The sequence below is a fragment of the Spermophilus citellus genome (genome assembly GCF_964194105.1).
Source record: "Spermophilus citellus genome assembly, chromosome: 3".
Lineage (NCBI taxonomy): Eukaryota > Metazoa > Chordata > Mammalia > Rodentia > Sciuridae > Spermophilus > Spermophilus citellus.
The window spans coordinates 82,902,353-82,917,977 of NC_138184.1; positions in this window are offsets into that span (position 1 = coordinate 82,902,353).

The window sequence follows — 15,625 nt, forward strand, 5'->3', positions numbered from 1 at the left end:
GAATATTTGGAGTGAAGACGGTGAGAATCTAGAGAAGGAACCGCATCTGTTCTAGGGTCCGCCTTGGAGCATGGGTGGGCTGCCATTGCAGGTGCCTGGGCTTCCTCTTTCTAGTTTCCCCAGCTCCATGGAGGAGCCTGGGGAAGGCAGAGCACTGAGCTTGCACAGGGTGATCCAAACTGGACCCCCTTCGTGGGGGTCGTGCTCTGTGGTTGTCAGTGAGTTGGAGGGAAGGGACTTCAATCCTTAAACTTTGACTTCGTTCCTCTTCATTCACATTTTCCACTTGTTAAACCCTGGAACAACTTATTAAGAAAAAATGCTGCTGTGTCCCAGAGAACATCATCTGAGGAAGTGCACCTTGCACGGGAGACTGAGATTTGGAAGGGCAGAGCTTTTGCCACAGATGCCAATATGGGGAACCAAAGCACAGGCCCCACCAAGCAGGAAGAGAAACTGGTTCAGACTAAGGTGACCATTCCCTAGGGTTCATCCAGGTCCTCCTGACAAGTCCTGGGCTTGGTTCTCGGATCGGAAGTGACTTGGCACATAGGACGGACTTCTATATTGATGGCCCTGAGAGCTGGGGCTCCTGTCTGCATTTCTCTGGTCTTCTCCACGGGATCCTAGATGAATCCTCCCTCATGTTGGCTGTGGAATTCACTTGTGTGCAGACTTGGTGGGGGCCTCCCTCCTGTTAGATGGACGATAGCACATCATTGTCACGGGGTTTCAGCATTGAAGGTAGACCAGACTGTCACTGTTCACAAAGTGACTCTTCACAACAGGTCTTTATCTTGGAACATATGCGGCCCTGTCATGAATGGGAATCTCTAACTTGCCCTGTAGAAGCTTCCCTTTTATTACAAATTCCGGGAAATTTCTCATGGGAAACATTGTCATGTTCAATGGCAACGTAGGGCTCTTGTTGTTATAACCAGGAGGTGGCCTTTCTTAATGGACAGGACCTCAGAACACTCATGCAACTTGAGAAACATCTCAATCATGGTACACCTGATCTTTTGCGTGGCCAGAAAGTCTTTGGTTTTGCCTCTTAAAAACTTCAGAAATGCACAGAACCAGCCAGAGAAACGGCTGTTCCCATCGTGTTCAGGGACCCACATCTGACAGCTGGGACACGATGTCTGGTTTCCTCACCAGCTCGTGTAGCTACCCCTTAAGGCAAACAAATATCTCCATCTGCAGCCTCCATGGTGTATGGACATGTATCTAACATCTTAATGTCTTTAGCATTCAAATTCAGCTTCTCCAGCATCCAGAAACATGTAGACAGTCAAGCCAAACTTTCACAAGGATCATCAAATACTGGCTTGTTGAAATCGGGATCCAGATATGGCCTACACATCATGAGCAGGGGTTTCCCCCACCTTTTCCCCTGGCAATTTTTCTTTCCTGTGCCCTAAAGCACATGTTTGCTTCAGTCCTCTGAATGGGAGACACTTTCCCCAATAAATCTGTTTCCAGCCCTGAGAGCACAAGATTCTAGTTCTCAGGTAAAGAAATGAGAAGGGAAATGACCTTCCTTGATAATGAGCCGATTGGGACCTGATGGGCCTCACCTGGGCCCCCTCTCCCTGCCATGATTCCTGGGAAATATTTCTGGCTTGAGATGGTGTATGTCATGTGGTAACTGTCAACAGACCCATGACGGGGGGCGGGGGAGGGAGACAGTAGGACAATCTCGTATACTGTAGGAGCTGCAGTTGTATCCCTCTGCCTGAAGGTAATCTGATAATCTCCTGTGTCCCTCGGCAGTGAAGGTGCAGGGGGCGGGGGGGGGGGCATTGGACTTCATTACTGAAATGCTGTTCCCATTTAGGATCTACCTAAGAGATACTTCTAGATCATTTTGGATTTGCTATGGCTTTGGGGAGCATGATGATCTGCACAACCTTCACTTTCTTACAAGCCAAAGAGCATCTCCATTTTAAAAACTCTCCAGCTTCTCCGGATGGAACAGTCAGACTTCACAGGAGTAGGGTTCTCAACAGTCCTGTGTGCTGACAACCTGTCACTCATGACCTGAGTCTTAAATCGTGTCTGACATTCCCAAGTTTGCCCTGGCTCTCCTTGAGTACAAAGCCTGATCTAAGTAGGCCAAGTGGGCCCCTTGCCCCTGCCTCAGGCTCAAAATCAAAGGTGACCTAACATTTCCCCAATGACCTGCTTGATTCCCACCTCCTGGTTCTAAAACCTCATTTTGGCTCACTCCAACTTCAGGGCCAGAAATCGGACTATCGTCTGAATCTAGGATTATGTGAAAAGAATGTGACTGCAAAACTGAGCTTTGTTCTGTTTTGGTCTCCAGCTCCTGGTTGACTTTTTTATTTTTGAGCTGAATGTCAAGAGCCAGCCACTCCTTGGTGTGCAGGGTTGGGGGGGAATGAAGGATAGACCTGAGCACCGCTCTTGGGCCTGGTGCCTGGGCTTAGTGTGCATGTCCTCACTGGTTCCAAAGACCTCTACTACCATCCTCGGTGCTTATTCTGGAAGGTCAGCTTCTTTTGGGTACACACAGGGCCTGCACCCAAATAACCAAAGGCCTTTCATTCCAAGCAGGCGATTGACTAGGGGGTCTCTTGGAACATCAGAATCGTCTTTCCCATGGAACCCCTTAGGAGGGGAGAAGCCCTGGGGACGTCTCCAGAGCCAGAGGAGAGGAATCCTGCCCTGTTGAAAGCCCTGCTTCCCTTTTCCATATGTCCTCAGATAGAGGGTCACAAGTAGCCTTTGGCATTTTACACTGTGGGCAGAGTCCCTAAATGTCACATAACGATGCTCATGGCAATTATGGGATTTTGTCATTGCAAGACAAATCTCAGCTACCTGTGACTGACCATCTGGCCTCTAGTCTCTCTGGTAAGGTCTGGACGAAATATCTGGGGGCAAGAAGGCCTTTGACGGTGAACTTGTTTCAGTTGGAAGGAGCAGCATCTATCGAGCTGTCGGTCTTGACGTGGAGAAATCTGTCACTGTTGTCTGATCTCCTGACTTCTCCCACTTTCTCTAGTCTTGGGGCTGCACAGGGAAGCCTGGGGACACACGTCACCCATGGATGAGCTTTTCCCTGCTAATGAGAGCTGTAGCAGATTAGTGGGTTATCAAGATGGCTGCACCTCAAGATCAGTTCTGTGGTGATGCAAATAATCGAGTTCTAACTCTCTGCTTGGCTGCTCATCTTGTGAGAAATGCAGGCCTGTCCTCGGGCTCGTGAGGCACTATGTATGGAGAGCTGAGGCCAAGAAGCCAGAGTCGGTGTCAGCCTGAGTGGCCACTAACAGAAACTGAACCTCAGACTGCAACACAGAGGGAGGAAAAGCAGGCTCAAGGGTCCTGGTCCGTCTTCTGCAGAGGAATCCTGAACTGTCTTCAGGTCAGAAGTGACCTGGCAGTGGGGCCATGATGTGGGAGTTGAGGCTAGGGTTCCTTGGTGTTTTCTGGGGTGTCTTCTGGGTGCTATTGTTCCAGAGCGAGTTCCCCTCACTCTGGATCCACCTATGGGCACCCTGATGGGTGCCTCCTGGCCTGTGGAGCAGGCTTCTGGAGTCAGCACCATCCTGGATTGTAGCCTCTATTGGGGCACCACCCTGGACCACCAGTGTTGGATGGACCTGCACTGAAAGCCTATGAATGGCTGTCCTTGGTTTTCCTCAGCTTCCCTGGTGTGAGGAAGAGACTGCCATATGTGAGGGTGCACACCTATAGTCCCAGTGACTTGGGAGGCTGAGATACGAGAATTGAAAGCTCAAGGCCAGCCTCTGAAACGTGGCCCTAAGTAACATAGTCGGACTGAGTCTCAAAAGGGGTTTGGGGGGATGTGGCTCAGGGGCTTAGCACCCATGAGTTCATTCCCCAGTACCCCAATAAAACACCCTAAGACCCTGTACTGACACTCCTACCCCAAAATTAACCAAAGTAATCATCTCAGTGTGGAATGGTCTAGAGATGTCTTAATTCCTCGTATTTGGAATACACAGAGGGCACTATGTCCCACATAGCTTTATGACCTCTGTACCCCAAATACATTTTCAAGTGCACACCATCCTGCACAACAGAGCTCACATTTTCTCTGTGAGGAATATACACTGGATTTGGAGGAACATACTCGGTCCTCCTAGCAGTTAATTGCTAGACTTTAGCGCTCAGCTTGGACTGATGTCCAGCCCTTCATGGTCAGTGGGGAAGATTCCAAGGACGATGGAGGAAAGAGTGCCTTCTCCCAAGGTCCTAGGTGCCACTGTGTTGGGCTGCCCCTTGGACAGGAGGATTGACCATCTTTTACAGATGATTGCTTAGTGCCTGTCACTGTGGCTCTTTGAAGTAGAGCCCGTGGTTGACCAGATGCCTGTTCTCCCAGCCTCCACTAATACTGACTCCTGAATATTCGAGGCTCCCTGAACATTCTGCCTTGGGCTTCCCTAGTATCCCACTCCTTGCCTCTTAAGATATCCATTCTCAAAGTGGAGACTGACAAAACAGGAAAGCCCTTTCTGCCAAAAAGCTTGGATCTTGAAGTCATACATTTTTCTTTGACTTCAGAAAACTAAAAATGTTTCAATTCAGTCCTAGAAGGAAGGAATACAATCCTTTCTTCTCTTTGGTTGACTCTGCAACCCCCATCTCTGCCTTCTGACTCCCAGGGAATGTGTGTGCCCTCGACACTCGGGGTACAGCTGGGCTGACCTGCTCCACAAGTAGCAGGTGGGTCAGGCAGGACTTGGACCCAGATTGTGACCTTCCCTCACTTGCAAGAAGGGCCAGAATTTTCCCTTTTTAGAAATGTCATTGTGGGGGAAAGGCCAGGGCCTTCACTGTCATTTCCAGAAGGAAGCCTGCAGTCGGGACAAAGGCTGTGTACCTACTGCCTAGGGACCCCCACGCCCCACCCCATGCCACTCTGGGGGGAACTTGAAATGCACACCCAAGTGGCTGCAGCATATGTGTGGCGCCTGGTTGTCCAACTGCCCAGTGAGTCTAGTCCTGTCACTCCTAGGTCACCAACCCCATTAGTCAGTGGATGAGACGGGCTCGGTGGACGTACACATCTGGTTCTTAGAGGCAATGTTTCCAAGACTTTTGCCCAGTTTCCCTCCACACATTCAGGGTCTGGAACCCAGGAGAGATGGGGGTGGGAGATGGTGTCTGACTTCACGTGGGCTCTTCACATGGCCATCATCAAACTTCTTCAACAGAGTCCTGAAACTGATGGACAAAGATAACATTGTTGCCTGGGCTCCCCACTGTCTTGCAAATCCTCCAGATGGGCAAATATAAATCTTTGACAGGCTGACAATTCCCTTGGGAAGCCATTGCTTTCCCTGACTAGGATGCAGTTGGATACTGAACAGAACCCTGTGAGGGTGGTGGCTTGTGTCCTGTTGGGGCTGTCCCTATATACATCGCATGATGGGAGGCTATGGACTCGCTCCATGGGGAAAGTTCTATTTTCTGTCTAATGTTCTATTGTCCCTATGAGCAATAAGGTGGTGGCCACCCTGGAGAAGGACATCAAGTATCCATCCTGAAAGTGTGGTCACCGAGGGTCTGACCGGCATTTCCTGACATAGTTTGGGGGTGGGTGACTAAGGGTCTGGATCTAAAGGGACCACAGCCTTCCCCCAGCCCTATCTGTACCCGAGTTAACTACTCCTGGCTGGAGGTTTTGCCCTCGTCCGTGGGTGCGCATCTCACTGACCTTGACCCTGTTCTCCACAACACCCGTGGAATATCGCCCTATGATGGGTGGAGGCTCTGAGTCTCCACACAGGGGGTGAGCCTACAGAGTGCCCCTCGCCAGCTCAGGATTACAAGTGTGAACAGGAGATACATCCTTCTTACCCACCTCCTGTCCTTAAAGCCTGGACCTGGCTAAGAACATGTCCACATCAGTGCCGTAAAGAACAGCATCTCCAGGGAGAGGGGCAAGTGTCTGTTAGCCAGAGTGTCGTGCACAAGACTCTAGAAATACTTCTGCCTTTCTTGTCACGCCTGAACCTCTGTCAGGGACAACCACCCTGATCGGAGTGAACATGAGTTGTTGTTATGGTTCAGAAATGTTTGTCATAGAAAAACTCGAACATGTCAAATGTGGCCAGCGTCTCCAACTTACTCACGGCTGGCCTTGCTCATAGGGCTGATGACGGCCATTCTTAAAGGCAAAAACTGGGCCTCAATCTATCCAGGGCATGGGATGATCCTAGGATGGGAATGGGTACAAAAGAACTTCAGTGTGGACCCTCCACACAATTCATTCTCCAAATGGGGCCAAGTGGCATCTCTTCAAGGGACAATGTTTCATGACTTGAAAATCCAGGAGCATCAAGTCTATAGTTCTCCAAAGTAAGCCTTAAGGATGAGCTCAGGTGAGGATGATGGTCAACATCTTATTCAGCATTGATATTGACTGTCTCCTTTCACCTTGGGGCCTTGGGCACTGGACCCCCTTAGAGCATAACTGAGCTTCTTCAAGCAAGTGGGCTGTCAGTTCAGAACCCCCATCCTGGTCCGGCTGCATTGACCAGCTTGCCTAATAACTTGTTTCCTCTCCTGAGTCAATAGCCTCTGGAATTTTCTAGAATGTAAACTGGTTCAGGTGTAAGAGGACTTCTTCTGATCAGTCTATTTTTCACTATGACTCAGTTTCTCAAAGTCTTTCTGCAGTCATCTTGGGGGGCCTAGTGAACCCAATACCACCAGTAACTGCCTTGCAAAGTTTAAGCTGACGTGGCACCCTATTGCCATGACCTTCAGCAAGAATAATGGCACAAAGATGAGCTGGGCCTCTCTGTGGACACACGGTACTAAAAATCTGACCACTAATGGTGGCAGGGTTGGAGAGGGCATTGAGACCATGGAAATAGCCTCTGCCAGGAGCTTCGTGTCCTCTTAGCACTTACTGAGGATGGCTGTGCAAGCCTCCAAGCCATCAGGATGGTTCCAAACTTCTGAATTCTAGCACTCTTTTCAGTGCATACGTCACCCACAATGAAACCATGGGAGAAACTGCTGGCACAACATAAAAGTGACCCACGGATCACTTCTAAGGCTCACAGCACTATCAAGTACACAACACTAAAAATCGAGCCCACCAGCTGATCACATTACGAACGCTTCACTTTGACATGTCAATAATACCATCAGTTTTTCTAAACGAGCCCAAAGGAAAACGAACAACCCACGTGGAAATTGACAACTTGCTCTCACTCTAAATACATTTGATGAAAAACTGTACACACTTAAAAATCAAAGCATTGTGCCCTCTTTCTCAACTTCTTAATTGTCAACGGACCTTTACATGTGGTGCTGGGAATCCATCCCAGTGCCTCACATGTGCTAGGCAAGGGCTCTACCCCTGAGCCATACCACTAGACCCGAATTACGTACTTGTGACTGGGAAACACGGGGAATGGATACCACTGGATTACAATACTGGCAGAGCGCCCTGGGGTTTTAACCCATTGTCAAACCACAAAGGTCTCCTGTTAACACTTTGAAGAATGTTTTATATATTCCAAGTCCTATGTTTGGGGAAGGGCAAGAGAATAGCCCCTCCTGCTTTCAGATACTTAGTCTGAACATAGAAGCTTCTCCTCTGATTAACTGGGATGAGTGGCGATCCCTAGCATTCCTCCACCTCGAATGGCGGACTCTGCCAGCAGGGTGTAGGTAGGACCAGGATCCGTTGCCCATGGCCTGCTGGCGCTGACTGCAGGGGGATGGTCAGGCTCTCCCTCCACTCCCTCTGTTCCCCTTGCCTAGGGCTCCTGGCTGTTAGCACGTTTGCATTAAGACTTTGCTTCTGGGAACACGTCAGGGGCACATGCTGCTCTCTAGGAGCAGGGGTGGAAATCTGCAGTCTGGAAGTAAGGAAGTGTCCTTGCTCCTGTATCTCTGGGAACCCAGGCCCATGCAGCCCAAGCTGACCCCAGACTTCCGTGTCGGCATAGAGCCTGGCCTTCTGGGCCACAGGCCTCTGAGGACAACTGTTCTCCTCTTCCCCAAGCTGAGCTGGGTTCCTGGCCCAGGAGGTCAGTGTGGGCTCCATCTTCAGGGCTGCAGCAGCTGCTCCAGGCGAGGGGCAGGTCACCCCTGCCCAGGTGGAGGAGTCACTGCACAACACAATCCTGTTCTCAGAACTTCCAGGGACATGGCGTAGAATGCAATGCCTAACTTCTCAATTTCTTTGACTCGTTCAAGCCTGTAAGTTGTCAGGTTAAGAATTTCTGAACTCTATCACCTCTGAGGGGGAAGGTCTTATTAAATCTTCATTGGTTTGGGGAAACCCTTACTCATGAAACCAAGGTAGAAGCTACAAGAATAATATAGAAGCAAAGACCCTTTTCTAGACTCCTGGGAGTGTCGATTCTAATGATGTCCAGATCTGGCCTCCTGGGCCACGATGGGAATGTTCTTTGGACTTTCTTAGGAAGGTGACTTGCTGGCACCTGTTTTCTTGGCTTTTGGGTGTGCAAAGTGCTGCCAATCAAAACTGACCCTGGCACCTCAGTGAGGCAGGTCAGGGATGTGAGAAGCTGGGTCGTCTTCCGATGTCTCTCCTTAAACTGGCATGTCTGCCCTCCTGCAGTTCTTCTGTATTTGCCCGTCACTGGTTCTCATGAAAGGAAGATGGTCTCGATCGGCTGCCTGGTGTTCTCCAAATTTCCCAGCTTTGCTTTAAAGGTGTGTGTGGGGGTCCGTGTGTTCTGCCCTGGGTTCCCCTGTGGAGGCTGGCAGCCTCCGTTCTCAAAGTTTGAGGCTGATAGCAAGAAAATTCTTGAGGAGCTGTGACCTTGAAGTCGTCTGCTCTCCCCCCCCCCCATAAAAATCTAAGACATGAACGTGCACTGTTAAATCACCAAGGCTTTCCTCGAACCTGTGATCCTCCTGCCTCAGCCTCCTGTGTCTCTGGGTTTGTAGGCATGCACCACCTCATCTAGGTGCCCCTCAGTTTTAAGTGTAAGGCTCACAAGGGAAGATACTGGGGCCACTGAAGCACCTGGTTATAAGTGGGGGAACTCTTCTAAGACATGGGACCATAGGTGCCTTAAAGGGCAGAAGCTGATAAACCAAATCCTACTACTGAGTGGTTTTCCTCAGTGGAATTTCTTAGTCAAAAGTAGTTGTCTGTCAAAACATTCAACGCTAGTTACCCTTGTCTTTCACTTGATTGTGCTTACAACACCTGTGGGACACTCCAGCCCGAGAGTGTTATCCCAAGGAAAAAGGATGTGTTTTCCTTCTCAAACTGCAAAATCTGGTCATGGAGGAGCCCTGTGAGCTGGGAATTGAACCCTGGGCCTCATGCATGCTAGGCAAGAGCTCGAACGCTGAGCTACATCCTCAGCCCCAGAAGGAACAGCTTCAAGCTGCCCACTACATCCTCTAAAACTTATGTCGCTGGTCTTCAAGCACTTCCTAATACCATACGAGACTTGGTTCACTTAGGACTTCAAGATATTCTGGTTCCATTTAATAGTGGTCATACTTGGAACTGAGTCCAGGTTGTAAGTTTAATACCGTACTACGGTGACTTCTGTCTGTCATGGGCATTGGAATAGCAGAAAGTCACAGGTTCCCAAAGACACTCTTGCACAGAGTGAGAAATTTACATCTTAATCCTGTAATTCCCATTTCCCAACCTAGAATCCAGTATTCCTGATGAATGCAGGAGAATCTGGCTGCTGGCATCCTCAGGGGAAGTGGGAGCTGGGGAGGAAGCTAGCTCAGCCATCACACAATGGTCATCCTGCCTGCACCTTCCTGGGTGCAGTTTGACCAGCACAGAACCAAATGTTGGCAAAGCACTCTCCACAGTGTTGGCTCCTCACTCCTAACCTAAATATCATCTAAAATTAGGTGAGACATAAGAACAAGACCAAATACTTCAAGTCCAGAAGCTCTAGATCCACAGAGCAATTCTCTCTGAAAATCCACCTATGTCAGTCTCCACAGCCACAAATGAAACTAGAGATCTGGACTTCTCCAACTCGGATTCCATGGATTCCTCCTGCCAGTTGTGCAGGGTGATTGGGACAAATGACAATGATGGTGATGGCCCCGAACACTAATGTGTTCCCTTTCCCTTGGGATGAGTCTAAGTGACGCATAGCCTAACTTCTCCAAAATGACAGTAGTTCCAGTGTGGTCAGCCTCCACTGGGAGGGTCAAACTATCTTCCAATTAAACCCTCCTCGGCTTCCCCACCCTCCACTATCCTGAGTCCACTGGACCACCTGTGGCTTTGCCTAACCTTTTGGCCTAGACACGAGCCCATCCTGTCTCTGGATTTAAGGTCAGCCACCTACAATCAATGACTAGTCCAATAGGCATGTTGGGTTTTCTCTACATTGGCTTCAGGGTTGGCCGTTGGACATTCTGTCCCACAGACAGACATCCCAAGGTAAGCCCTGACCTCATGCCTAGGAGCAGGCCTCTGACATCAGTTTTTACTAAAATCCTAGACCAACTGAAGCCTGGAGGGAGGGGCTGGGTTCTTGGACCACATGAGGCAACATAATCAGTAAAATCCTAAATGTCTCTTAAATGGGTGCATAGGGCTAGTACAAGTCGAGGGATTTCATTGACTTTCTATACATGCTTATAACTCTGGTTACAGCCACCCACCTGGCAACCTCTACCACTCCTCCCTAGTCGCCTTCACCTTCACCTTGTCTGGAGCTTAGCTTATTTTTCTCAACACAAAGATCTCTGCCTCATCAGTCTTCCTGCAGAGGGCATCTCCCTCTGTGGTTAAATGGTACTCTATACCCAGCACACGGCCTCATTCATTCGACACAGGTGTCGATGCTGATGCCATTGCAAATAGTGCTGCTTCAGTAAACAGGTGTGCAGTTACCTTTCATATGCTGACTTTGATCCACCCAAGCTACTCCCAGACACCTGGGGTGATCTGTTAGTTCTCTACTGGAACGTAACAGCCCTACAGAATGATTCATGAAAAGACTGCAGAATACGTGATTCTCATGAACATGCAGAATTTTCTCTAATGATCATATTTGAGGCCATAAATATTTCAAGTCTTGGCAACACAAATCTGAACATACCTTGCATTTTTATCAAACCATAACAAAATCGTGGCAGTCAACAGCAAAAGAAGACGCAGAAATTATGTAATCACAAAGGGATGAAGCAATAGGCTTTGAGGAAGCAGTGGGTCATTGAAATGGAAGTCAAGAAATTCCTAGAATAATATGAAAACCTGAAATGACCAACCAGATCCTTTGGGACACAGTAAAACAAGACTTGCATAGCTGTGAGTGTCCATAGCAGGACAGACCTCAAATAGCCTAATGACGCATCTTAAGATCTTAAACAATAAGCCAAAGCAAAAACAAATGGTAGATGAGAAATAAAGATCAGAAAGAGGCTAAAAATACAATGCAAAGGACCAAGGAAAGAGTTGATTCTCTGACAACATACACAAAATTGACAAACCTTTAAATTGTCTGAGGAAAAATGTAACAGAAGCTGGCAAGAGGGGAGGTTTTTACAGATAATGCAAAATCCAGAGAGTGGCGTACAACTTCTCAAAATGTTCCCAAACTGGAAGATCCAGAAGAAATGAACAAATTTCTAGACTCACAGGATTTACCAAACTTAGGTTGAAATCCTGCCTAGACCACTAACTAGCAATGACATTGAAGCAGTCATAAGCTGTTCCCAGACAAACACCCTGGACTGAATAGATTTGGTTGCTGAACTTTTCCAGACCTTTGAAGAACTTAATGCCTTCATGAGTCAGGGAATTTATGCATTGCCCTAAAGAAACCAGATACAGACATAACGAACTACATGAATATCCTTGATGAACATGAAAGAGAAACACCTCAATAGAATTCATTATCTCAAAGTTCAAGTATTCTATCTCATGCACCATGATCAAGTTGGTTCTGTTCTAAGGATGCAAGTTTCATCAACATACGCAAGTCGATAAACGCAATGTGTATCATGCAACCAAGGATAAACACCAGACAATCGTCTCTAAAGACAGACAATTGGCTGCCTCGAAGTTGGCATCCCTTAAACTTGGCATCCCTTTGTGGTAAACCCTGAATAAACAGGTATAAAATGGTAAGAAGCCCAAATAACAGAGGATATCTACAGATCACATAGCCAATATCAGACTGAATGGGAGGAGATAGAAAGCATTTCTCTAAAATTGGGAATAGACGAGGCTGTTCACTCTTAACTTTTGACCAAGGTTGGTGTGGAAGTACCATTCTGCAAGTCGACTTGTTCTGAATTGTTATTTTTAGACTCGAGGGACAGGATAGCAAAATCTTATCCAGCTGGGGCAGGGATTAGACCAGACCACAGGGCTCGGATTTGGCCCAAATTAATCTGGGCTCTATACTAGGACATGCTAGTTCCTCCCAAGGGAGGAGATGATCACTTGGGGCAGGGGATGCCAACTTGGCCTGAACTGTCCACTCTCCAATGATGGAGAGTAAAGTTATTCTTAAAGACATGGTTTCCTCTGCTCAATGCTGTCTCTGGGGCCATAACAAAACCCACTCATCTTATTGTAAATCCAGTAGGATTTTTGGAAGAGAACTTTCTTCCATTACTCAAGAAACATATTAGGTATTTACCGTGGATCTTTCAAATGCCTCCCTTAATTCCTTATGGCTGGTGTGGAAGAATTCCAAGTTCCATATCGGGAAGCCGAGGGCTCAACACCTGGAAAGATGTCCAACTGTGGAAGAAACGGAATTCACCCTGAGGTGGGTGCTGCCCAAGGCCTGCTCTCTTTACTGTTGACTGGGATGAGGCCTCGAATGGAGACCATGAGGGGACGAAAGGGAGCTATACTGGAACTTGGCTCTGCCAGCTCCTCTAGCCGGTGGCTAGATTCCAAACTTCTGAATTCTCCCACTCCTTCCAGGGCATGGCTCGTTTGACTTAAAGTCATTTTCATCAGGAGAATCTTAGACTTTTCTTAGACTGGTACAGCATGAGAAATGAAATACAGATTTCCGAGGTTCACGGGACAGCAATTTAAACAAACCGAATTCATCAGGTGATGAGTCAATGTGTGGCTTTCTGATGTCCAGCATATCAAGGTGGTTTTTAATAAAAGAAACTGGAGTGGAGGATGGGGGGAGCAAGGGGCAAGGAGGAGGGATGGGAAAGGGAGAGAAGGGCAGAATGAAATTAACAAGGCACTCGTGTGCATGTACAAACATGTCACAATGAACCCCATTGACGATGACCATAACACAGCAATAATATGAAGGGGAGATCAGTTTTGGGCTTAATCCTATAAGAAAACTAACCTGCATGCCATGACAATGGTCCCCTCAACACAGCTCATGAATACCTTTAGCTACACACTTACAATGCAATGTTAAGCACTTAACAGCTGAGAAGCCATCCTCAGCACCTTTAACCAGCAACAAGGAAAAGCTACGACTGGAGATAATGCTGGTAAAGTGCCTTGGCTTTAACCCACTGTCAAACCATTGAAGTCTTCTGATTAGAAAACCTGGAATGTTCTATGTATCTAGAATCCTGTGCCCTGAAAGGGGGGAGCATGGCCGCCTCCAGCTGCAGCTACATGTTGTTGAAAGTCGGACCCCAGCAGGTCCTGCGATCTGTATCCCAAGGGAACCCCACCCAGAGGGAAACTCCTGTTGCCCCCACCTCTAGGAGGCTTGGCTGCAAGGAAGCCCCCACTTGAGAGTGGTTGAAGTCCTTTCCTTCTCAAAGAGAAGGTGTCTGGAAGCATAACAACTTTTCACAGGACTGGCTGGAAGGATCTAGATGGAGACCCCTTTAGGTGTGGTATCCACAGCCTCTGTTAATCCTTGCTATAGAAGTGGGCGTCCAGTGGTGGGACCCGAGACCCCCTCCAGCCATGCCTACTTGAGACTCTTGTCAGTTGGAGGTTTTCTCTCACCTGTTCTCTGTATTAGAGTACAGCTGACGTCGGAGTGTGGCTAACTGGTGGAGAAGGTCTGCTGTCTTTTGGTGGCTTTAGTTCAGAATCCCTACCCTGTGAACCTAGTTTCTCCTTAGATCCCTCCCTAGCACTCACAGAAAAGGGGAAAGGACGATGATGAAAGCAAAGTCCAATACAGCATCTAAATACCTGGCACCTACTACGACACCTAGGACACTAATTAGCACAAAAAACAGGAAGGGTGGGCTCAGCAGTTGCCAGCAGTTAAACCAATAAATAACCAGGAACCGCATCTGGCACTAAGGAAAGAAGATTCTTAATGAAACTGTCTCCACCAAATCTCAAACAGTCCACAAGAACAGACGGCATTGCCTGTGTCCAACTGTTCTATTTTTTTTTCGGGGAGGGGGGGGAGTGCTATGTACCAAGAAAGCAAGGGCTGGGTGGTATTGGCCACTTTCTTGTGTTGCTTGCTGAGCTGGTAGCTGGAGTGGCCAAAAATAAAGCTGGTTGAAATAGCTGTTTCCCTTCTTGCCAGTAAGATGGAATAACTGTCAAATGAAATTCTGTCTGGACAGGACCATATGGATGCACCCCCAGGGTAGGGCTCCCACAGTTCCATGAAGGGAGTTCCAGTTTCTGGAACTCACTGGGCCTCAAGGGCTTCATTGGGTGGTATCATCACTGAAGAGATCGCCCACTCCTGGGGCCAGGCAGATGCCAGTCTGGGCTGGAAGCCTGGGTCTTGGGAGCCTCCCAAGAATCCCCGTCATGGGGTGGGGACTAAGCCGGGGGAGTCTGTATTCACAGGCAGCAGAGTGTGGGGAGGGTTGGATCCCCTGAGTGTACTCACACCTGCCTGATCCATTTCCTGGCCCTTCTCACTTCTCCCATGAGCCACCAGACGCAAAGGGGAGAGCATGTTGCACTCCCCTGTCTTTTCTGACTCGAATACCCTGGGTACAATCTGCTGTGTCCATTTCACTTGGTCTATGTCCACCTTAGATGATGAGTACCAGGAATGTGCTAGAACAAGGTGGTGGCCTAAATGTGGCTTCTGCTTCCACTCTCCACTTGCCAATTGAGAAGTAAAAAGCACTTTTCAATACCAGGGTGTTGTGAAGCCTCTGATTTTGCTAAGTTCAGGCTGCTTTATTGATCTACAGGCTCTTCCATACTAGATGTGCCCTTTGCAGCCAACCAGTGCTGCGGCTGCTGCCACTGCCATAGCAGGCTTGACCCCAATGTACTTTCTTGTTCTCTGTTCAACACTCCCAAATGTGAGTCTGTCCAATACTAAAGTTCAGTAAGTCCCCTCTTTCACCAGAGAGCAGTACTCCCTCAGCTTGTATCCCAAACCATGGAGAAGCTGGAGATGGACTTCTCTAGCATCTTGAATCTCCCAGTCTCCCAGTTCAACAGGAAGGAGATGGCCCTCCTAGGGCTGGGGACACCACCTGCCCTCCCACTTTGACAGGCTGCTTGCAGGCAGGCAGGGTGGGGGAGAGCCAGAGTCCAGCTGTCTGTGGCCAGGTGGAGCTGACCATCCTCCTAGGACCCCCTTGCTTCTTGCTCTGGGCCATTCCAAGCTCTACATTTAGACTTTGCTCCTGTGAACACACAAGAGCACATGCTGCGCTGGATCCAGAAGCAGGGGTGGCAAATTGCAGGCAGGAAGCAAGA